The 24,688-nt window shown below is 52.2% G+C and overlaps 1 protein-coding gene and 1 long non-coding RNA gene across 2 annotated transcripts in view; both read left to right on the forward strand.

Annotated features, from left to right (window-relative positions):
- Positions 1-24,688, forward strand: part of RTN4R (reticulon 4 receptor) — an 84,124-nt gene that overhangs the window by 45,886 nt on the left and 13,550 nt on the right. The gene's annotated exons all lie outside the window — the stretch shown is intronic.
- LOC114065002 lies at positions 8,119-9,653 on the forward strand. The gene is made up of 2 exons (XR_003572853.1): positions 8,119-8,169; positions 9,334-9,653. It is a non-coding gene; the product is annotated as an uncharacterized LOC114065002 (long non-coding RNA).

Here is a 24,688-nt window from a genome sequence, read left to right on the forward strand (position 1 = left end):
ATCTCAGCAAAAGGTTCTTCCCCCAGAGGGTGGTTGGCACTGAACAGGCTCCCCAGGGCAGTGGGCACAGCCCCAAGGCTGCCAGAGCTGCAGGAGGGTTTGGATGATCCTCTGGGGCACAGGGGGGGACTCTTGGGGATGGGGCTGTGCAGGGCCAGGGGTTGGACTGGATGATCCTTGTGGGTCCCTCCCAACTCAGGAGATTCTATGATTCGATTCTATGATTCTAACCCTGCCCTCTGGCAGTTGGAAGCCACTCCCCTTGTTCTGTCCCTCCATCCCTTGTCCCCAGTCCCTCTCCAGCTCTCCTGGAGCCTCTTTAGGCCCTGCAAGGGGCTCTCAGGTCTCCCTGGAGCCTTCTCTTCTGCAGGTGAACCCCCCCAGCTGTCCCAGCCTGGCTCCAGAGCAGAGGGGCTCCAGCACTCAGGCCATCAGTATGTCCTGCTGATCTCTCTGAGGTTTCTGACTTTACATCTCCAACATCCTGGAGTGCCCCTGTCTAAGGTAATTCATCTGCCACAGCCAGTGAAATCTGTTCTTTGGATCCAAAGTATCGTGGGCTTTAGTATTTCTATGTCAGTAATCTCAGTGAGTTCTTAGTCCAGATATTGCCTCCTTAACCCCAGGCCCAGCAAAGCCCAATGTGTGTGCTGTGCCTTCCTTTCACCTCGCTGGTGTCAGCACAAACACTTCCCTCTGGGCTTCCCAAGGGATCCCTTATCAGTGGAGATGACATCCTCTGGTGCCAGTGTTTGCATTCCCCCAAGCAGCTCTTCCATCCTGGTGCTGATGACTCACTCTGGGGTGACAGGCGTGTTGAGAGCTGCTCTTCTGCTCCATCCCTGCAGAGACCTGCATGTGCCAGTGCTTGCAGAGGTCCAGCCTGCCATTCTCCACAGCAAAGAGTAAAACAGCAGCTGCTCTGTTTAGCATAAAAATAAAGCAAGAGAAAACTATGTTTGTAGCACCAAAACTTTGCTGCCTTCTGGGTTTCTCTTCTCTGGCAGCTGGAGCACAAACCAGATCATCAAGATTTAATTCAGCCTGTGGCTTGAGCATCATCTCTGTAGCTTGTCCTGCAGCCCTTTCCCTTCTCCACAAGCCATCTACCACCCCTGCATCTCAGCATGGATCCCCTTCCAGCTAGCTGGTTGTGATGGAGTTCTTCTCCAGGCAGGAGCCACATCTTGCTGTCTTTTATTGCTTGAACATGAATTTGTTGCATCAGGTGTTGTGGAGAAGGAACAGATGTGATGGCCCCTGTGTGCCCTGCCGTCCCTGGGCAGAGCCAGCTCTGCTGTGGGCGGTAGGTGCACATCTCCTGGGTTTGCAGTGTGGGTGGTGTCCTGAACAGGAGCTCTGAACACCTCCCTGTGGCCTTGCCCAAGCTGAGATAACATTTTTTCACTCCCCCGTGCTTGCACTGAACTCATTTCCAGCTGGTTCCTGACACACTGGGGCGTGCTGTGTCACCTCCCAAGCACTCCCTGTTTGCTGCAGCACAGGAGCCTTACAGAGCACCCTGGGCTGCTCTGGGGTCTCTGTGGTGTACAGGTCTGTCCCTTCCCCTTGAGCAAAACTCTTTCAAGGTGCCTGAAGCCTCACCTGCCAAGTAGAATTATAGAATAATGGAATATCCTGAGCTGGGAGTGACCCACAAGGATCATTGGGTCCAACTCCTGGCCCCACACAGGACACACCAACAATCCCACCACATCTTTTCATGTCCCACCTTGGAGTCCCTCCCTTGCAGTCTTAGCACAGGGTATGCAAGGAAGTGGCCCCTTCCAGGGCCAGAAGGGGCTCCAGGAGAGCTGGAGAGGGACTTTGGACAAGGGATGGAGGGACAAGGCAAGGGGCAATGGCTTCCCATTGCCAGAGAGCAGGGAAAGATGGGAGATTGGGAAGGAATTGTTCCATGTGAGGGTGGGCAGGCCCTGGCCCAGGTTGCCCAGAGAAGCTGTGGCTGCCCCTGGATCCCTGGAAGTGTCCAAGGCCAGGTTGGACGGGGCTTGGAGCAACCTGGGCTGGTGGAAGGTGTCCCTGCCCATGGCAGGGGGTGGGACTGGACAAGATCTTATGTCCCTTCTCACCCGAACCAGTGTGTGACTCTGATGATTCCATGGTACGGACCCCATGGATAGTGGGGAAGCCCTGGCAGCAGGAAAAAGGGCTTCCTGGAAAAGCACAGAAGCCAAGGGAAGCATTCCCCTCTCTGCTGGTGGATCTCAGTGGAGAAGGCCCTTCTCCCTGTGTTCACAGCACAAAATCCATCCTGCTGGAACTGCCCCGTGTCCTTGGACACGCCTGGCCCAGCACCCCCAGGGCTGAGCTGGCACAGGCTCCTGGGAGAGCGGCATCAATACCAGGCGAATATTAATCCTAGCAGGGGGAGGCAGAACCATTGTTTACCCTGCTTTTGTTAATCAGTTTGTTTCCCTTCGTGATCCCAAAATGAAATTAAAAGGCTCTGTTTACATTGCTGAATTATCATCTGCTCCAGCAGGTAAAGCACTTTGGCAGAGAATTAATGGAGCCGCGGACAGATTTGTGTCAAAAATATGTGCATATTTTCCCACCAAAGGATTTGTTTGAACTGAGCTGGAATCTCATGCCTTTGTGTTTAAATAAAACATCATCCACCAACCACCCACACAAGCTGTGGGGATGCTGTGGCCCTGAAACAAGTTCACCTTTAAAACAGCTGAGCTGAAGGCTTTTCCCTCGCTCGATTCAAAGGTGAGTTTCGAAGACCAAAGGTACCCTCAGAGCGTAGCTTAAGGATTCCGAGTCTTCTTGAAGGAAACAGCCCATCCTGATGCCAGAGCAAGGCATGAGGGTGTGCACAGGGACTGGGTTTGTCCTCAGGATCTTGTGCTAAATTGTGCTGGGGGGAGAGTGGGTATTTCTGTCACAGCAGCAAGAGCCAAATTATCTACTCTGGTGCCGCAACCCAGCACAGAATGGGGCCCTTGCACCTGCCTCAGAGGGCTGAAAAAAATCCAATTCTGATCATTTTTGCTCCAGCAGCACTAAATTTATAACCCAGCACAAGGAAGACAAGATCTAAAAACCAATTTAGCAAAAAATAGCCTTTGCAACTAAAAATTAATGCTTCGAAAGGCCTAAATGAAGCTTGAAAATAGCTTTTTTTTCTTCTCCAGCCGATGATTCACGTGCCTATTTGCAAACAATTCAAATGCAGTAAATTGAGAGGAAATATAAATCAAGTTCCTAAGTGAAGCTGCATAAATCCAATAAATGATTGATGAGAGAATCCTGTTTTAAGATGCTGTTGTCTGTCTCCAGTGCTGAGGCAGAAAATAGTGGGCCGTTGGCCTCTAGGCCGTGGAGAACAGAGCAAGTTGCACCAACTTCTGATCTCCACTCAAGGTCAGAGGCAGCTTTCTCTCCACCTGGCCAGGCTGCCCAAAAGAGAACTGAACTGCACAATAAAGCTGGTCTCACCCAGGGACCTGGCACAGATCCCTATGGTCTCTCCTGGGGAGGAGGAGGAGGAGGAGGAGGAGGAGGAGGAGGGAACAGACCCACCACCTGTGCTGCACAAGAGCTTCCAGTGCAGCCCTGCAAAGGGCTCAGTGGTCCCCAGGAAACATGGACATCAACTTTGGACAAGGGTATGGAGTGACAGGACAAGGGGGAATGGCTTCAAAATGGGAGAGAGTAGTTTTGGATTAGGTGTTAGAAACCTTTCCCTGGGAGGGTGGGGAGGCCCTGGCCCAGGTTGCCCAGAGAAGCTGGGGCTGCCCCTGGATCCCTGGAAGTGTCCAAGGCCTTGGATGGGGCTTGGAGCACCCTGGGCTGGTGGAAGGTGTCCCTGCCCATGGCAGGGGGTGGAACCAGATGGGCTTTAAGGTCCCTTCCAACCCAAACCATTCCATGATTCCATGGTTCTGTGATCCCAATGCAGTGAGTCAGGAGCCTCTATCCGCTTCCAGGGCAAAGGAGCAGATCTGTTTGGCCAGTGCTGGCTCTGCAGTAGGACCATGGTATGTTCCTCCACTCCTGTAACACGCCTGGGGCTGGACAAGCCCTGGGGAGAAGCTCATGGCCCCATTGTGCTCTCTCTGTACACAGGGAGTGTGTCCTGCTGGCACAGGGGAGCTCCAAGCCCTCCTCTCAGCCCACAAGCGTGGCTGGAGCTGATGTATTCCCAGACCTGACAACTGTGGCACATGAAGGGCAGTGCAGAGCCCTGTACCCAAACCTTTGCTTGGAGGTGCAGTGTATAGCCAATATACGGTTCTCATGGCATAGATGGTAACCAGTTCATGGGAACTGATCACCAGGAAGGGTTTGGTGCCAGAAGGTCCCCCCTGAGCCTCCTTTTCTCCAGGCTGAGCCCCCCCAGCTCCCTCAGCTGCTCCTGCTGCTCCAGCCCCTTCCCAGCTCCGTTCCCTTCCCTGCACACGCTCCAGCCCCTCAGTGTCTCTCCTGGCTGAGGGGCCCAGAACTGGACACAGGACCTGAAATGCCTCAGCAGTGCTTGAAGGTCATCATTCCTTGTTCTCCATGTGACCAGCAGCTCCAGTGACCACGCTTGGAGTGTTGGGAGCTGTGCACTCTCCCCTGGCTCTGTCCCTGCAATGGAGATGCCTGTGCAAGGGGCAGGGCAGACCCTGCACCTCCAAAATACCAGCCTTGACGTGGCAGTGGATGTGAGCACCAGCCTGCAGGGAGTGGTGAGCCTTTAGCACACCAGCAGCTGTTGGCAAACCCCTGAGGGAAGAGCATCTGAGAAATGGAAATCTGGGTTCCCTGTCCAGCACTGCCCTGCCTCCAGCACAGAGCTGATGCCAGAATATCCCTAGTGCCCTGAAGGGCTGGTTGCTCATCCTGCTTCGATTGAACGTCTCTGCAGGCATTGGCAGGGTGAGATGTGTCACATGCTGCTGCTGCTGCTGCTGCTGCTGCTGCTGCCCTGGGGCCCTGAGATTTTTCCATCCAGTGATGGAAAGGGACAAACATTGGACACATCAGGAAAGGGACAACACTCAGACAAGGTGCTGTGCACTGTGTGAAGCTCAGTAATTTTGGGGGTGCCACATTTCCCACCCCTCATGGAGCCCTCAGGAGAACAGTGGGGAAGTCCTGGAGGCCATGTGGTGCAGGGCTGTGCCCCACTAGTCCTGCTGTGAGCTGTGTCAGCTGGGGTTGGAGCAGAACAGATCACCCTTGAATAGACCTTGCCCTGATCCTGTCCCACCATCAGGCTCCCAGAAATGTGAGGGGAGGGGATGGTTTGCTTAGGGAGGCATCAGTGTGGCCAGACCGTGATGCCACAGGGTGGGAAGAACCTGAGCAAAATCCAGACCCTAGCTGTTCCCTGCCTTGCCCTGGGATTGGGAGCTTCAGTCACTTTTTCTGCACCTGACAGGTCAAGGCAGCTGCCACCAGCTCCTGCTTCCAGGCAGCTTGACATAAATCAGCATCAGAGGAACCAGGTGACTTGTCTCCACTCCAGGTTGTCCCTGTTTGAATTTGGCTCTGACACAGTTTTCATGAAAAATTTATTTTGTGAGAAAATGGATTTTCAATCAAACCAGGCATTTCTGCATGAAATATTGTTTGCATTGACATTTTCCCATTTTTTTCTTCAATGATACAGTTCCCTTCCTTCCTTCTCCCACCTTCTTCCAAAGAGACAAGCACAAAAATAATTCAGAAGTAGTGTTAATTTTTCAGTGAAAGTGTCTGGCTTCGGGTAACACGGGACTGCATATTTTTAGAGAAAACCAAATATTTTTCCTCAAAACTGTGGAAAAGTCAGTTTTCAGAAATGAAACCATCACTGTTAATGGAGTGGGGGTATTAGAACCATCTGGTGAAGACTTTACAGAGAGGAATTGGGGTCTGTAAGCAGCCAGCCCAGGAGGGGGATGCTGTGTCCCCTTGGCCCCACAGCCCTGCCCATGCAGAGCCGCAGGGGGAACAGGGACAGCAGGGACAGAGCCCTGGGGTGGCTCCTCTTCCTCATGACCCAGAGCCCAAGGTGTCCTTCTGCTGGCAGGGTTCCCTGTGCCCGTCCTCCTGCTCCCAGCCAGCTCTGTCCAGCCCTTGGTTCCATCCTAATGAGGCTGGATCAGACACCTCATTAATCTGCTCTGGTGACAAACGGCCTGTTGGGCAGAGGAAGGAGGAGGCAGCTCTGGGCTCTCGGGGGACTCCTGCTCTGTCACGGAGCTGATTTCCTCATGCCCCACAAGGGTGCTGTGCTGGGGACACTGCCAGTCCCTGGGCCCTTATTCCACCTCCTTCTGCCTTATTTCTGCCTGGCCCATTGGCAGGCCAAGGGAGGCTCAGCTTTCCGAAAGCTCCAAGTGACAAAGTCTCTTCCCCAGGCAAAGGCTTTGGGGAACTGACCCTGGATCTGCCCAGGCAAAGTGAGCATCCAACTGCAGGTCCTCCTTCCTTTGGGTGTTGGGCTCTGCTCATACAGGACCAGCATGGGGCAGCCCAAGTTTACTCATCTGCAGAAGAAGAGACTGAGGGCAGAGCTCACCAGGGCCTGCAGCTCCTCCCAAGGGGCAGCTCCAATCTCTGCTCTGAGTGAGCAGGGACGGCCCCCAGGGAATGGCTGGAGCTGTGTCAGGGCAGGCTCAGGGTGGATCTCAGCAAAAGGTTCTTCCCCCAGAGGGTGGTTGGCACTGACCAGGCTCCCCAGGGCAGTGGGCACAGCCCCAAGGCTGCCAGAGCTGCAGGAGGGTTTGGACAACACTCTGAGGGACAGGGGGGGATTGTTGGGGTGTCTGTGCAAGGCCAGGGGTTGGACTCGATGGTCCTTGTGGGTCCCTTCCAGCTCAGGAGATTCTATGATTCTATGATCTAATAACCTATGATCCCACAGCATCCCCGAGCTGGATATTCTCTCCCCCTTCCTGAGCTGTGCTGGTGTGAGAGGGGCTGAGGCCATGGCTGTGCAGAGCAGGGGAAGCTGTCAAGGCACTGAAGCTGCCTCCAGCACAGGGATGCTGCTGATTGTCCTTCCAAGGAGCAGAGGGAGTTCCAGAGGGGCCTGGGTGAGGTTCACCCTGCCAGCTGTGGCTGGCAGCTGGCTGGGCACACGGCCTTGGGAAATTCTTGCTGTTTTCCAGCTCTTGCTCTTTTGCAGGACTAGCAGAATTTCTCAGTGTAGAGACATTTGTCAATTTGCATAATTAAAACACTGCAAACTCATCCAGATTCACAGATCCCTGCGCTGGCTCCCTGGAGACTCACCACTTCTCTCCCATGAATTATTTATTGGCAGTGCTGTTTCTAACAGGCCCCTTTGTCTGCGGTGCTTGCTCCAGATTTCAGCTCTCTGAGGTGGAGATGATGCTGGTCCTCTGAGGCAGAGCTGGGGAGAGGAACAGCTCCTTTTCCCACAGCCCTTCCTGTTTCACTCACCCCACCAGGGGAGAACATGGGAAATTCCCTGAAACTGTGGGGCTGCTGGAGAGGGAGCTGAAGATGTTCAGCCCAAGGTTGGATTCGATGGTTTTGGAGGTCTTTTCCAATCTTAATGGTTGAGACATGTGGGGGTGCTCAGCCTGGAGAAAAGGAGGCTCAGGGGGGACCTTCTGGCTCTGCAACTCCCTGACAGGAGGGGGGAGCTGGGGGGGGGGGTCGGGCTCTGCTCCCAGGGAACAAAGGATTGGATGAGAGGACACAGCCTCAGGTTGTGTCAGGGCAGGTTTAAGTTGGACATTATGAAAATTGATCCATGGAAAATGTGGTCAGGCATCGGCACAGACACAGGCATTGACACTACCCCACCAGTCCAGGGTAGTGGTGGGGTCACCAGCCATGGAGGGATTTAACAGCCCTGTGGATCTGGCACTTGGGCAACATGGGCTAGTGGTGACCTTGGCAGTGCTGGGTTGACAGTTGGACTTCCATGGCCTTAGAGGGCTTTTCCAACCTGATTGATTCTGTGATTCCATGATTCTGTGAGGCAGAGGAACAGCCTGAGTGGTTACGCTGCAGCCAGGTACCCCAAGCTCTCCTGTGTGCTCCCCTTCCCACGGGCTGCTCTGCCTCTGGTGAGAGCAGCCACTGATAAGTTCTCCTGCCAGAAATCACACTTCCCTGGTTCAGGCACAGAAAAAAACCAACAGATAACATGAGAGAGAAAGCCAGAGAGAGGGAAGAAGGCAGGAGCAAGTGGTGAGTACATAGAAACCTTGCTGCTGTTTGCAGGCTCTCCCTGCTGGAGTCGAGTGTGTGCTTGTAAATCCCACAGCAGAGGAATACAAATATTTGTGCTGCAGAAACACTACCAATGAAGTCCTGGAGCTCTCCTTCTCAATTCCTTTTAGCCTTCCAGAGGCCTGTTTGCTACTTGGTCTGTGGGAGATGGCAGAGATGCAGCTGCTTTTACAGGAGCAGATAGTGACAGGACAAAGGGGAGATTTAAATTACATGTGAGGAAGAAACTCCTCCCAGTGAGAGTGGGGAGGCCCTGGCCCAGGTTGCCCAGAGAAGCTGTGGCTGCCCCTGGATCCCTGGAAGTGTCCAAGGCCAGGTTGGACGGGGCTTGGAGCAATCTGGGCTGGTGGAAGGTGTCCCTGCCCATGGCAGGGGGTGCAGTGAGACCAGAGCAGCACTTTCCAGTCTCGTAGCCCAGACTGATGTGTCACCCTGGACCTGGAGCTGGATCTGATAAGGGAGTTTGCAGCTGCAAATTCAGCCCCCAAAAGTTGTGATCTGCCCAAATTACAGATGCCTGTGCAGTTCTCATCCCCTCCCCTCCCATGAATATGGATGTACAGCAGCAGGGATTTTAATAACATAAGCACTTGCTATTCGATACCCTGGAGCTGTGCCAGCCCCGGCTCTGCAACAGCAGGGAATGCCCCAAAAATGAGATGAGCTGTAAGATCCCTTCCCACCCAAAGCATTCTGTGATTCTCTGGCTGAACTGGGAGCACTGGGAGCACCGAGGGGGAAATCCACAGTGCTTTGCTGTCCCGGGCCCTTTTGCCCAGGACAGGGGGTCTGGGGGTGTGTCTTGGCAGTGCTGGTGGTGCTTTCAGTCGATGAACAGCTCCAGGCTGAGTCCTGCAGGGCTGGAGGGTTTCTTTTGGCAGGCCCAGCTCTGGCTGTGCTCATCAGAAGGTGTGATCACGCCTGCAGAGCCGAGGCCTGCAAGTCTAATTTTCAGCTCCTGTCCCCTTAGTTCAATCAGACGAGGCGAGAAATGGTACAATGCAGTTGGGGGCTATTGTGAAAAACCTCTGCAAAAGGATTTTTTCACAGTGTGATGGAAGCTGGAATATTCATCTGGGCTTCTTAGTTTTTGTTTTAATTTATTTATTTATTTTTTCCCAGGGACTGCTGTTGCTGATGTATTATTTATATAGCAGGAAATTAGACTCTGAGGACTCAAGTATTCTTCAAATAAGCTTCCTAATTCTGTCAATTAAGAATGCACAGGCTGCTGGGGCTCTAGCTTGGGATGAGCCGCAGAGGAGTGAAAGCTGCCCCTGGTCATTGCTCTGATGTGCTGCTACAGATATTTTCAGCTGGAGGAAAAATATCTTAGTCCCAAAATCAAACGTGTGAGATGCTGGGAGGGTTATATAGAGCAGCTCTGGCTGATTCCAGTGGGACAAACAACTTCCCTGTGCTCTGACAGGGGAATTCTGAAATGCTGAATGTGTGGCCGCTTGTTCTTCTGTTCTGTAGTGAAACCTGGTGCTTTTCCTCGCTGTAACAAATGGCTGCCAGGGCTGGGAGCCCACTGTTGGAGGGAGTTTGGGGTCATTTGCTCCCTAATTAATGCAGTAATTCTTCATGTGCTCCCGGGGTAGCTCTGGAGCAAATGGGCTGACGTGTAATTAATATATAAAAGAGCATTTCCCCTCTTTATTACCCTTTCTTAACCAGCAGGAATTTGGAAGTCTGTTTGGAATTCTCCTCCTGCACCAGGGCACTGGGGCCCATTCCCAGTCAGGGGAGCAGGATTAGGCACAGGGCTGTGGGACGAGCTGTTCCCACCTCCCAGGGGAAAAGGAATGCCATGGGGCAGAGGAGGGGAGGGAGCAGAGTGTCTCCAAAACGCAGCTGGGCATGGCGTGGGCACCACACCGGGAAACAGTGTCCCCTTCTACCTGCAAAACACTCAGCCTCGATCCGTGCCTGAGCATTTCCGAGCCAGGGAAGAGCCCCGGGGGGATTCTCACCAGCTCACCCCTGGGGGGATCCTCACCAGCTCACCCCTGGGGGGATCCTCACCAGCTCACCCCTGGGGGGATTCTCACCAGCACATTTCCCGAGGCTTTGGTGCCTTTCTGCGCGAGGATGTCAGCGCAGGGAGAGCTCAGGGCTTGTGCCCCCCTTGGTGCTGCTGACGGAAGGGCTGAGATCTCTCAGAGGATGCCTCTTGGTCCCCTCCTGCCCCTCCCGGCCTGGCACAAGTGTCCTTCCCCCACCCTGCAGGCACTTCAGCTCTCTGCCTGAGGGAGGAGGTTTATGGCTGCAGAACAGTTTTTCTTTTTTATCATTGCCACGAATTTAATGTCCACTGCAAATGCAGATCTCTCCATCTGGAGGAGGGATAAATGCTTGTGCTGCCTGCTCTGCACAGGAGCTGGCTCTGGAGGACACAGCCACTCCCTGTGCAGCAGGGACAGGGCTGGATGGATTCCTCTGTGTCCCTGGGACTGTGGGACCGCCCCTGTGCAGGCAAAGATGTCACCACCACCCTCCAGCTCTTGTAGGGGACATCACAGTGACTGACTTGCACAAGGCCTGTGTTAACCAAGCTGGGGATCCCCAGTCACAGAGCAGGAGAAAAATAATTTTTCCTTGCTTCCTGTAACCCTTTATGGCCTTGGCAGCATCTCTTTGTCACTCTCCTTTGTCAACTAAACAAGTTTTCCCTCCCAGCTTCCGTAGCACCATCCTTTGTGGAAAAGCTGCTGGGAGCATGGGTTTAATTTTTAAAGTGGTTTGTAGATGGAAATAACTCATCTATTTGGATTCAGACAGCAGAACCACAAATCAACAGCTCCACAACACTGATCAGCTGTGGGAAATGCCATGTGCTGGTTTAGCTGAGCTGAGAACAGCTCCCAAGACGAGGATGTCCCACCCTGCTTGATCCACCGGCTCTCATTTTTTGGTCCCAGCCCCTCCCTGTGTGCTTTCCAGAATCTGGCTCCTAATCCCACGTGTCTGGACCTTGCTTTCACTTCTCCTGCCTCCCACAGGATGAAGCCCTCTTGGCCATCTCCATCTCGTGTCCACAGGCTGCCCCTCTACCCCATCCTCCTACACCTGGTTCTGGTGCCCTCCCTCAGTTTATCCCTGGTGCTGGTTTCTCTCTCTGCTGTTCTCTCCCTGCAGTGCCCCTGAGCCAAGGGCAGCACATCCTCCCTCTGTGGACACCACTGGCCCTCAGATATGGCTTGAGACCAAAAACTGACAAACTGGGAGCAAAACTCACGCTCTGAATCTCTCAGGCTTCAACCCATGTGTTGAGTTAGAAAAGCTGCCAGCAGGCAGCTCACAGGCTGTTTCTGCTTTAAAGAAGCTGTGAAATCTAAACCACACGTGGCATTAGGGTTCTCCATGTCCTTGGTGCCTGGGGGGTGGGGGGGAATAAATGCTTTTCTTTTCAGCTCTGGTGAATGCAGGGCTGAGCCTCTCCATCTGAAAACGCTGGGTTTGCTATGGAAACCAGGCCCTGTTGTGACAGCTCTCCAGTCCTCATCCAGGGAGGAATCAGAGACAAGGCTCCTGGGTGGGGAACAAAGAACAGGAGACGGACACTGATCCTTTTCTGCACCTCGCTGGGGCACGTGTGGAGCAGCTCCTTGCGTGGCTGGCCTTGCTCTCGATTTGGGAGGGCAGTGATGGAAAGGGGGACTGGACACAGGGAGGGAAAACAAAGCAGAAATCTCCCCATTCTGCTCATTTCTAAACTGGTCCTTTTCTCCTTGTTATTCCTCTTCTCAGTCTTCTTTTTTAGTCCTGCCAAATAGGAATGTACAGAAATATCAGCCACAGTGCTTTAAAGAGGCAGCACACTTACAAAACTAGGGTATCTGTCATTAAAAGTTGGATTATTCCTGCTTTTCTACTGGTTGTCAGGAGACAGAGCTTTACAGGGACCTGCCAGTCCACTCCTGGGCATGTCTGTGCTCCACATGGGCTGTGGGTGAGAAGGAAGAGCTGCACAGTCCTGGGGGGCACTTGCCTGTCATTCTCAGCCATCTCTTATGATGGGTGTGGTGCTCAGCAGAAACATCTTGCAATGGTCAGGAACAGAGGAACCCGTCAGGGCTTTGCCCACCCACGTTCCTGAGCCCCTGCCTTTGCTGCCAAGGCTCTCCACAGTGGAACAGGTGCCTACAGAGCCAGGAGACATCAGCAGGAGGGTTTGGAAAGCAGCAAAGCTTCTAGAGGGGCGAAACCTCCTGCCCTCAGGGCCCACACACGTTCTCCCTGGAGGCTCTTGCAGGGGTGTCACTTCAAAGACAAGCCCAATGTGGGTGTGCACAGCTGATCTCACTGTCCAGTGGCATTTATCTGACCAAGCCTGGAAGCCACCTCTACACTCTGTACAGTCAGTGGAGTCCTGAGTTTCTTTCTCCCAGTTTCATTCTCAGCACCTGCTGTTTCTCAGCTGAGCTGTGTCCCAGGGCTGCAGCCCAGGCTCAGGGAACACCCTCCCCGAACTATGGCATGAAACGCAACTTCAAACACCATCTAAACTCTGAGGTCTGTGGTACACATCAAATCCACGCTTGCCTCCCCTAAAGAGAGTGAAAAAAATTATCATGACAATGGATCATCGCCAGGACCCTTCCTGGGGGGTCCTGGGCCCTCCCTTTCCCCTCAGGAACCCTCCAGCCAGGCCCCTCTCCAGGCAGGAGAGCCTGTGCTGCTTCTGCTGCTGACACAGGTCTGTAAATCACCTCCCCCCTCCTGCCTGCCCTCCCCAGCAGTGCTTAAATCAACTCTAAATGAGCTCTTTTAAGGAAATGTAGGCAATCAGTGCTGAGTTATTGCAAGGCACAAGGGCTTTCTTAAAAGCGACCAGCACTTATTGGTCATTTGGACTCCAGAAGGCACAACCCTTTAAATCAGAGCCCACAGGTCGGGCTGAAGCAGAGCTTCTGCCACTGCCTGGAGAAGATCTGTGCTGGAGGGGTCACAGAATCACAGGATATGCTGAACTGGAAGGGACCCACAGGGATTATCCAGTCCAAGCCCTGCACAGCCGCATCCCCAAGAGTCACCCCCTGTGCCCCAGAGGATCATCCAAAGCCTCCTGCAGCTCTGGCAGCCTTGGGGCTGTGCCCACTGCCCTGGGGAGCCTGGTCAGTGCCAACCACCCTCTGGGGGAAGAACCTTTTGCTGAGATCCACCCTGAGCCTGCCCTGACACAGCTCCAGCCATTCCCTGGGGGCTGTCCCTGCTCCCCCCAGAGCAGAGCTCAGTCCTGCCCCTCCTCTGCCCCTGCCCAGGCAGTTGGAACTGCACTGAGCTCTCCCCTCAGTCTCCTCTGCTCCAGCTGAACACCCCAAGTGCCCTCAGCGTCCTCACACGGCTCCAAATCCAGGCCCTTGCCCATCTCTGGGTCCCTCCTTTGGACACTCTCCAATGGCTCAATCTCTCCCTTCCATTGTGTCCCCCCAAACTGTCCCAATGTTGAGGTGAGGCCGCCCCAGGACAATCCCCTCCCTGGCCTGGGGTTTCAGCATCTCCCTCTCTCCCCACTGTCCTTCCAAACCATCCTCTTTAGTACTGTGTGAATTCAGGTTTTGGCTGGTTTTGAGCTCTTCTCCAGCTCTTTCCATACTATCCTGCTTGGAGACCATCTGGAATTAGGAAATCATGGAACGTGGTGCCCTGTTGCTGAGGAAAGGGGTGTCAGTCCCTTCAGGGGTGATGTGATTCGTGAGCCTCTCCCTGAGCCTTTCCTCATGCACCGTGTTTGCAAACAGCAGCTACAAACCTCAGCTGTGAGGAGGGAAGGAAATTCTCAGAGAACACACAGTTTGGGACATTTCATTCACCTCCTTCTTTCTGAGGTTTAGGGAGATAGATGAGTTAATGTTTTCATCTTCTTTGCCAGAAAAAAAAGAAATAGCATTAGAATGAAAGTCGTGACGAGCTCCCGAGTCCAGACGGTGGGACTTCAGAAATGTGCTAAATATCATAAGATCAGTGACAAACCCCTGAAAGTTGGCAAGAACTGCAGTGTGTGAGTGCCCACACATCTCCCTGCCTTTGACAGCCGGGCTGAGGCTCGGGTGGGGCTCTGCCCCTTCTCCCCCACCCCGCCTTCCCTAAGCTGTACCAGGGAGGGGGGCAATGGGATCAGAGCAGCCTGTGTTCAATGCAAAGACAAGACATTCATCATCAGCCTGATCTGGTAATTTCTGTGCTGTGTGGTGGCAGTGAGTGACAGCTCTATAATCTCACTCGGGGGAGTCATTGTGGGGGTCACACTCTGTCCAGGAAACCACAGGTAATGTTTGGAGCTCCTTCTCTGAGTTCTGGTTTCAAAGCATTGCAGAGATTCCCTCTTGTTGTCTGTAATGTCAGGGGAGTTGCAAGGAAATGTCATCCTTCCCCCAAAATATTCTGTCTGCAGATGAGAGCTGTGTTGGTTTCTGATTGAGGTGGGGCATTTTTGGGTGCAGAAAAGAGGAGCAGCTCTGGAGGTGGAACTGCAGGTTAGCAAATAATTCCTAATAGCTTGAGGGTGATGCCTTTCTGTTCTTCTGCTACCAGGGGCGAAAGAGAGATTTAGACACTGAGGCTAAGTCAGAAAGCCCGTGGTCCTTCCTCCCTGGCTTCCTTCTTTCAGTGTGGTGATGTCCTGTTGTTGGGGGTGCAGGGCATGGGAGGGCTCTGCAGCTCCTGCTGCTCCTCGGTGCATCCAGCAGTGCAGGATTCTGAGGGATTAAACAGAGGACAGTGTGAGCACACAGGAGAGGAGGGAGCCCTTTTTCCTCATCCCTTCTCAGCAGAGCATTCCTGGGTTTTAATTCCCAGAAGTGCCGTGTCAAATACAAGAGCAGAGCTCCGGGCAGGGACTCAAACAGACCTTCTCCCTTATGCTCTCTGTCCTGGGCTCGGGTTCCTCTCCTGCCTAATTTCTTGCAAGCTCTTGTTGTATTTGTCATTTCATTTGTCAGTCCTTCCTGCTCAGGTTCCTGATCCAGCCCTGCAGTGTCTCATCAGTGTCTCTTGAGTTCCCTTGGGTGTGGTTATGATCTGGAGAGTTCCATGCCTGAGATGCTGCCCAGGGGTACACAGAGGCACAGCTTTAAGCTTGGGAATGTGCCAGGGAGGTGCTGGTGGACAATTCAGGTTTCACAGGTCTGTGAAGGAGCCTCTCCTTGTGCTGTGATGCTCCTACATCAACATCATCCTTATGAATCAATGCTGTTGGTGTGCCCTTTGCAAGAACCTGATGATTTTTAACCTGCACGTGGGATCTGACAGCTCTGCTCCCGGGATTTTTGTGCCTTGGACCAGCCCTGAGTATCTGCTGAGGAATTTCTTTCTGGTGGCCCCACATACCTGCCCAGAGAGAAGGGGCCACCAGTTTGCTGTGGGAGCTCACCAGTTGTCAGGGCCTGACCACTCTGTGTGCAAAGCTTCATGTTGTAATGAGAGCTTAAACTGATTGTCCTGAAAGGTTCTTGGTTGTTACATGATCACAGTTTATACACATGGGCTTTGCTTTCCACCCTTCTAAACAGCCTTTCCATTTCCCAAGGATTTCTCCTGTGCCCATGGACTCACTGTCATTTGTCTAAAATGTATAGTGCTCTTCCTATGCAAGAATATCTCAATTTACATCCTCATTTTTGCTCAGCTGTGTGGCTCATCAACATCAGTTTGGCTTGTAATGTGCTGTGTTTGGCCAACCCCCCCAGCTCAGCTCTTCCTGAATCCAGACTGACACACCAGTGCTGGGAATGTGACTGGGATGCCACTGGACCTGGTTGTTTCCAGTCAGCCTGGGTGTCTGGAGCTGATGTAAACTCTTTCTGTAGCCTCACACTGTTTTCTCTCCCTAATGTCAGAGTCAGCACAGAGGCCACGCTCTGAAATGTCACACTGTTTGTACTTTCTGGGAGGGGATAATGGGTCAGTGATTTCAGCTGAAGTTCAGCTCAGACCATTCCTCTTAAGGGTTGGTGCTTCATGCAGATGTTGTTAATGGTCTCAGACAGAGCTGGGACACCTCTCCTCCCCTCTGCATGTTATTTCAGCCACTCCACAGAGACAGGGATTGACTGATGGGGAACTGCCCCTGAGGTCCAGCTGACCTATTCCACCACAGGTGGGCAAAGCAAAGGCAGAGCAGCCAGAGGTGATGCTGTGCCCTTTTAGCTGATACCTCCCTGGTGTAGGATCCTCTGCTCCATCAAAGCCCATTTAATATGTTATTTAAAGTACCAGACATCCTCAGTGTCTTGCATATCACAGAATCCCAGGATGGCTCAGGCTGGAAGGCCCCACAGGGGCTCATCTGCTCCCACCTCCCTGCCCAGCAGGGCCAGCCCAGAGCACATGGCACGGGATTGTGTCCAGAGGGGTCTGGAATATCCCCAGGGAGGAGACTCCAGCCCCTCCCTGGGCAGCCTGTTCACAGCTGGGTCACTGCCCAGCCAAGAAGTTCTTCCTCCTGTGCAGGTGGAGCTTCCTGGGCATCAGTTCCTGCCCGTGGCTCTTGTGCCATTGCTGGGCCCCCCCGAGCAGAGCCTGGGCCATCCTCTGCCCCCTCCCTGCAGCCCCTGACACACCCTGGGGAGGGCCCCTCTCAGGGGGTGCTCTGCAGGCTCAACAGCCCCAGCTCCCTCAACCTTTGCTGCTCCCAGAGATGCTCCAGCCCTTGGGCATCTCCAGAGCCGGCGCTGGAGCCGCTCCAGGAGCTCCACACCAACCCAGAACTCAGCTGAAGCCTTTTAGTCTATCCCTCTTATCCTGAGGGTTTCTTCTCTTGGATTTGGTTGTTTATAATGAGCTCATAAGTTAAAAATGCTTATTTCACACCTTTTGTGTTTAATTTCTCTCTTGTGCTGGATTGCTCATACCTGGTGAGATCTGATCCCTGGCTGCACAATGTGTATTCAAATGAGTGATTGGTAGCTGACAACAACTTATTTATATATAGGTTTAGTTTTTTAATCAGTGCCCTACATCACTCCCTTATTAATTTCTGCAAGGCCTTGCATGTCTCAGATGCACCAAGGCTTACAAGCATCTCAACAGAAACCTTTTGTGTCCCTGGCTGCAGGTGCTTTTCAGTTCTCTCTCTCTCATTTAGATTTTCTTCTCAGTCTCCTGGAAATGCCTGCCAGCCATGGGCTTCACTCCTATTGTGATTATCAGGAATGGCTGAATTCCCCCCACCAGGCATGAGGGATCCCATCCTTCTTGAGGTTATGGGTCTGCTCCTCCTGACATGCAGGAATTATTTGGGCAGCACTGGAGAAATTGCTTTGATTTTGTGCATTAATGCTGCTCTCGAGCCATAAGTTTTTTTTTCCAGATTTTGCCTTGCTGCCTTGTCTCTGTCCTCAGTAGCTGTTTAAAGTAGTCAGACTTCTGCATTTCCCTCTTTTTTGAAGTTCCTGCCTTTGGAAATGGGTTTAAGTACATTTAGTCTTTCATTGCAGTGACTTCAGAGACCACTTGTACTGCAGCTGGTTTAACTTGGAAGATTGCAGTGAAGTTCAGTGTATAGAGCAGAGCTTGGGACAGACACACACACCTCTGAAAGGGGACATTTTACTGTCCCTTCTTCTCCAAACATTTTCTCCTGAAATACTTCTTTCTGTGGAGAAATATTTCCTTCCCTTCCCTTCCTTTCCCAAGTACCCCTGGGTGTGGTGCTGTGCTGGTCAGAGGGATGGTTTCACAGCGAGATCATGGAATCCCAGAATGGTTTGGGTGGGAAGGGACCTTGGAGTTCATCCAGTGCCACCCCCTGCTATGGGCAGGGACACCTTCCACTAGCCCAGGCTGCTCCAAGCCCCATCCAATCTGGCCTTGGACACTTCCAGGTGCTCTGTCCCAGTGTAATGCAGAAATTAGGCTGGGACTCTTTTGTTCAAAATTTCCTGATTTTTTTTTTTTTTTCAGCTCTGGGCTGACCTGGTGTGCCTTTGGTTCACTGGCTCTGTGTCCGTGTGGGTACCCTGGCACTGCACAGCTCATTTCTGAGGTTCACATTTGAACTGGAGAGAAGAGACAACCTGTTTTCCCCTTCAGTGTTTGCACATCTCCTTGTTGATAAGCCCTGTGATAGTTCCTGGTAGGGCAGCTGCTCCTCTTTCAGCTCAGTTCATTTACTTTGTGTCACTGCTTCCTCCTGTATTTTTCCAGAATTCTACAGCTCTTTGGACACGTAATTAAGACATTTCAGCCTGTGCACAGAGCTGCTCCTCCAAGTTCACCTGTGGATAAAGCTCTTTCTCTCACCATTTCCATAAGTTTCTTGTTGTTTTGGCTAAGCAAGAACATCAGCCCCTCAGAGCTGTTGTAACAGCAATCAATAATAACAATTGTATTTCTTCTGATAGTCTCCAGGAGCCCCAGGCAAGAACCAACATTTGGCAATACAAGCATAGAGCGAAAATTCACTCCCAAGTAACCCACCTTCCCTTCTCTCATTATCAGCCATCATCTCACAGCTCACTGGCAGCTCCTCAGATATGGTTCTTTTTTCTCTAGTCTTTCCCCTTCACATGATGAGGTGGAAGGATGATCATTTTCCCCAGAAGTAGCATTTTTCTGGCCCGTAACAATCTGCCATTTTTTGCCACAACCCTCCCTGTCATTTATGTGTCCCCACTGACGCTGAAACCTTCTCCAGCTCAGTAGGGGCAAATTTAATTAACCTGCTATTTACTCCCATTCTCATCTAGATCATTAATGAGAGTTCTAATGAGTCTGGGTCTGGCAGTGGTCCCCATGGCCTGTCTCAGCACAAGCTCTCCCCTCCATATATCAGCCAGTTAACACTGAACCTCAGTTGGGATCTGGATCTTTCAGCCAGAAGGACTCATTCCTCCACTCCAGCCTGAACTGTCCCATGTCAGGGAGGTGCTGGTTGATGCTCTGCTCTGAGTGGTCCTGCCTTGCCCAACCAACTGGGGATGAAGGTGCAGGTCTCTGCCTGCAGTCAGGCAGTGGGGGGATACAACAAACACATCTCTCACCACGCTGTGCTTATGGGTGACATCAGAATGGTCACACACCAATGGACACCCCTGCAAATCTCCCCATGCTCAGCTGGCCCAGCAAACCCCTCCATGCTGAGGTCCATTAACACCTGGAGCTGGAAATGGGCACCTTCCCGCTGGCAGGTGGCAAGAAAATTTGTGTGCCATAAAAGGCACTGAAATTCCTTCTACATGTCACACCTCAGCTCTGCAGGCAGCTGGGATGGAGCTGGGAGCTGCAGTTTAGGTGCTGGCAGCTCCTGGGGACATTTGCCAGTGCAGGAGCTCCCCTTGCCCCAGTGACTGATCACTGTTGCTGCTTCATTTGTAGAATCATAAAATAGTTTGGACTGGAATTAACCTTTTAAAGGTCATCCAGTCCCACCTCTTGCCATGGGCAGGGACACCTTCCACCAGCCCAGGTTGCTCCAAGCCCTGTCCAACCTGGCCTTGGACACTTCCAGGGATCCAGGGGCAGCCACAGCTTCTCTGGGCCACCTGTGTCAGGACCTGCCCACCCTCACAGCCAGGAATTTCTTCCTTATAACTAACTAAATTGAATCCCATCCATTTTTGAACCATTTCCCTCTGCCCTTTTTAGCCCTTCTAAAAAGTCTGTCCCCACAGCAGAGTCCTCTCCTTGCTCTCTGAGCAGCTGGATGGGAGAGGACAATGCAGGGACTGGCCCAGGGAAGATGAACAGGACATTGAACATGTTTGATTTCAGCTCAGGCAGCGATTTTGAACAAACCCCCACCCCCTACCCCGTCACAGGAAACCCCAGAGGGACCTTCCAAATCCAGGATTAGCTGATTCCTTGATAAATAGCCTCTGGGCACCACAAGGAACACAGGCCATGCGTCACCTGCAGCGGGATGTAACCAGGGAAGAGGAGGGGAGGAGGAAATAGCTGCTGGATTTTAATGTTAGCAAATGTCAAACAGTACATTTGGGAATGGAAAGCACTTAAGGTGACCTCTAGACTGCTGGGAAAAGTGCTGGAGTAGTTTGGTAATAAAGGGGATTTAGGGCCTCAGGAAGTGATACCTTAAGGATGAGGGAACACGTGGTGGCTTCAGCAAAGGGTGCTGTCAGGTGGGAGGACTAAAGATCCAAAAGGAATGTCACCAACTCAAGATCTGTGTGAAGCCACCAGGTGAAGCCAGCAGTGCATATGGTGGAGACACAGTGTGGGTGGCTCCAGGACAGCACAGAGACCTCCCCACTGACTGCAGAAGTAGAATCATAGAATGAGTTGGAAGGGATCTTAAAGGTCCTCCAGTCTTACCCCCTGCCATGGGCAGGGACACCTTCCACCAGCCCAGGTTGCTCCAAGCCCCGTCCAACCTGGCCTTGGACACTTCTAGGGATCCAGGGGCAGCCACAGCTTCTCTGGGCAACCTGTGCCAGGGCCTCCCCACCCTCACAGGGAACAGTTCCTTCCCAGTATCCCATTTAACCCTGTCCACTGTCAGTTTGAAGCCATTCCCCCTTGTCCTGTCTCTCCAGGCCCTTGTAAATAGTCTCTCTCCGTTTTTCTTGTCAAAAGAAAAATGGCACTGCAAGGCCACAATTTGGTCACCCTGGAGCCTTCTCAACTCCAGGCTGAACACCCCCAGCTCTCCCAGCCTTTTTTTCCAGCAGAGCTGCTCTATCCATCTGATCATCTTGGTGTGTCCTCTGGACTCTCTCCAGCAGCTCCACGTCCTCCCTGTGCTGTTCCCAGGGCTGGGGCAGCTCTGCAGGGGGGTCTCAGCTGAGGGGGCAGAGGGGCAGAGTCACCTCCCTTGGCTACTTCTGATGCAGCCCAGGACACGTACAAAACAGTGCAGGATTTGTCCATGGGCCCCTTTGTTGCCATCCTGGTTTGCTCTGGCTGTTCCTTCCCCAGCTGGGCAAGGGGGGAAAATGGTTTGGGCTCTTTCCTCAGAAGAAGGTGTGTGTGAAGGGGATGTCACCCCCACATCACATGTCAGAAGGAAAATAGGAAGGGGGAGGCCAAGGGTGGTGAAGGAGATCCAGCAGCCTCTAAATCCATGGAATAGATTTTCATGAGGGCTTAAGTAGTAAAGTAGGAACCCTTTGGATTCTAATCAAGGTGAGATTGGCTGAGTTTGCTCAGTGCTACACCTCTGAATAAGTTCTTTAAGAAGGGAAGGCAGAGGCACAGAAGAAAAGCACAGTTCAGAAGGCCTGGTTTCACTCCAAAGTATTTGTGGTTTCCCAGTGAGAGCTCCTGGGCCTGATGCCTGGGGTGGAGGGGGTTTGCTGGGCTGAGAGGGTTTGCTGGGCAGTTTGGGGGTAGTTTGAGAGGTGAGAATACTGAAGAGGTTTGTAAGCCAAGGCTGACACAAAGCACTTTTGTGAAGTTGGAGTCTGGATAGTGCCCTCTGGAACCAGCAAGGTTTGTGTTCCTTGTCCTTGCTCCTGTCAGAAGTTGCTCAAGGTATTTCCCTAGGGAAAGGAGAGTTTACTTCCACTTTGCCAGGGAAAAGAGAGCAGGGGGACATGAGGAGACCTTTTTTTCTGTCTTCAAGTCCACAAGATTTACTTCTTGATTTGCATCATGTGAGAAATCCCAAAGAAATAACAGTGAATATGCTGGGATGAGCTTTTTCCAGGCTAGAAGAGGTGAGATATTTTGTTTGTAAATGAATATACTTCCTATCAGGGACCATTTGGGTGCCTGATGCTATTGCTTCTGCAGGATTGAGCTTCCCAGTTGCATTTTTGTGATTCTGATGTAATTTCTATTCATAATTTGAGCATTTTTTCCCTTTTTTTCACTCCAGTTAATTCCTTTGATAAGATGATTCATATTTCCCCCAAATCAGCACTTGGTCCTTGGTCTCCCTTCCGTGCTGAAGGAGGTGAATTTAACAAAGATGGCAAACGAAATGGAAAAAAAGTTCACTTAGCACCATGAAATATTGATAGGCACTTAGAACGAGGGGAAGTGAGTCCTGCTGCTCTGGGAGTGCTCTGTGTGGAGGGAGGGACCTGCAGGGTGTGAAGTCTGTGTCCCCTGGAGATCTGCAAGCCCTGCCTGTTGGAAGGAGATTGCCTTCAATGAGCCTCGTGGTTTGGCTCTTTGAATTAAATAATGTGCTTCAATCAGGGGCTGAACATCCCTTTCTGGGCCAAGGCCAGGAGCGGGGCACTGCCTGCCTTAGCCAGGTGGAGGAGTCAGGAAAGGTTACTGGGGTGGAGAAGAAATGAAAGGGGACCCTGCAGCAGGTGGAGTGACAGGGACACCCAGTCCTGGAGGAAAACAAGTCTGTGCCAAGAGAATCTCTGCTTTTCTCTGAAAGGATCCTAAATGCTTAAGCCTGTGGAGGCTGTGAAGGAGCATCACAACAGAGGGATGCCCAGCTGAGATAAGGAACCATCCACTGGGAGTGGTTTATGGAGAGGGACAGTGATCCAGCCATGGATGGATGCACAAACCTCTGCCTAAGGAGTTTGCATGGGAGTACTGCCAAAATTAAGTCCTGGCTCTAATTCCTTATAAAAATCTGAGAAGTAGGGGAGTCCCAGAGGCAGGGAAGGCCAGTGGCCACCAGTGGCTGGAAGCAGCAAGTGGGAGATCCCAGGAGCTGAGGAGAGACTGGGCAGTTCGGTCTCTGTGCTGCCAGAGAGAGAGAGAGGAAATGTTAACAAAGGTAAAGATCAAAGGCATAGAAATACAGAGAAAAATACATAGAAAAGCACTGGCCCAGGCTGCCCAGGGCAGTGGTGGAGTCAGCACCCCTGCAAGTGCTCAAGAACGTGTGCATGTGGCACTTGGGGGCATGGTGTGGTGGTGAACACAGTACTGGGTTGACACTTGGACATCTTAGAGGTTTTTCCCAACCTTATTGATTTTATGATTCCATGAAATACCATTAATTTCCACTGGTATTCTTAAGCCCAGTCGACTTCTTGGTTTCTTCTGATAGCAGATATTGCTGTTGCTATTATTTATTAACCACGTTGCCTCAATGCCAACAAGCCCCAGGCATGGACTAATGTCCTGGTGCATTAGATGGGGACAAAAAAAAACCCAGTCTCTGCTCATGTATCTGGATTATCATAATAAATTTAGATTTATGTCAGGCACTTGATTTACGTGGTGGAGAATATACTCTCTATTGAATCAATGGACAGTTATTAAATGGATTAAGAAACAGGCAGCTTAAAGCTCTCAAAATGCGATTGTTGTTAGAGGATCAGTGCCTAACAAGCTGCTTGCACGGTGGCTTTGCAGGATTCAGCTCCCACCCCGCTGTATTTCACCATTTTCATGAATGATCCGGAAAATATGGATAAATTAGTTGCCCGTAAAGTTTGCAGCTGACTCAAATTTCACCTTGATAAATAATGATGAAGGCAAGTCTGTAATGCAGAGCAATTGCAATGGCCTGGTACCGGCAACAGAGAAACAACATGAATTTTAATAGAGCCCAGAGCTCGGTCATCCATCTCAGAGAGCGGAGTCTGAGCCTCTCGTCAGGCTGGGACCTGCTGCTCCAGGGCAGACTCCAAAATTGATTTAAGGGCCATGTTGAATAACAGGTGATTATGAACATTTAATGCTCTGTAGTGGGGAAATGGATGAGCACGGTCCCTGGATGAAGAGGGGAGGCTGAAGCCCGAGCAGGGAGTTTTTATCCACCCTGATTAAGAAGCAGGAAGATGCCGTCATCTCTCTCGCTCTAATGAGACCTCCAGGCTGGGAGTTGAACCGAGGGCTCTCAGCATGGAAATTGGAGGCAAATTCCTGGTGGAATCCTGTGGGATCTCTGACCCCAGGATGGGTGAGGGCAGCTCAGCCAGGCACCAGGGGCTCCAGCCCTGCTTGGCTGCAGGCCGAGATCCTTTCCCTGTTGCTCATTTTCCAATTTCCAGGAAAACAGGAAGTTGTATCATTAGCAACCTATTGTATTCTTGGCTTCACAGAGCTGCACATCTCAGAGAAGTGCATTTTTGCAGTTGTGGGTGTGCTGTTCCTCACCAGGGCAGAGATGGGGCAGGGAGGGTTGGCCAGAGCTGGGACTGCACTGGGAAAAATGACACCCAGGAAAGGCGGTGGGGGCTGGATTTGCACATGGATTAAAAACCTGGCCCAGCTTCTATCTGGGGATGAAAGAACAAGCCACGTGAGCACAGCAGGGATGGATATGTGCCAGGGAGCTGGGAGGGATGCCAAGGGAGCTGGGCGAAAGGAGGGAGAGGGGGAGCATGACTGGCCTGGGCTGCTCTCCCACTGTGTGGGTGGAGGGGCTTGGTGTCCCCAGGGAGTGATGAGACTTGTCCCAAGCTCACTGAAAACATCATCTGAGGGGAGAGCTCAGTGCAGTTCCAACTGCCTGGGCAGGGGCAGAGGAGGGGCAGGACTGAGCTCTGCTCTGGGGGGAGCAGGGACAGCCCCCAGGGAATGGCTGGAGCTGTGTCAGGGCAGGCTCAGGGTGGATCTCAGCAAAAGGTTCTTCCCCCAGAGGGTGGTT

Source organism: Empidonax traillii, unplaced genomic scaffold (genome assembly GCF_003031625.1).
Source record: "Empidonax traillii isolate 1590-97213 ecotype Southwest subspecies unplaced genomic scaffold, ASM303162v1 scaffold603:size388340, whole genome shotgun sequence".
Lineage (NCBI taxonomy): Eukaryota > Metazoa > Chordata > Aves > Passeriformes > Tyrannidae > Empidonax > Empidonax traillii.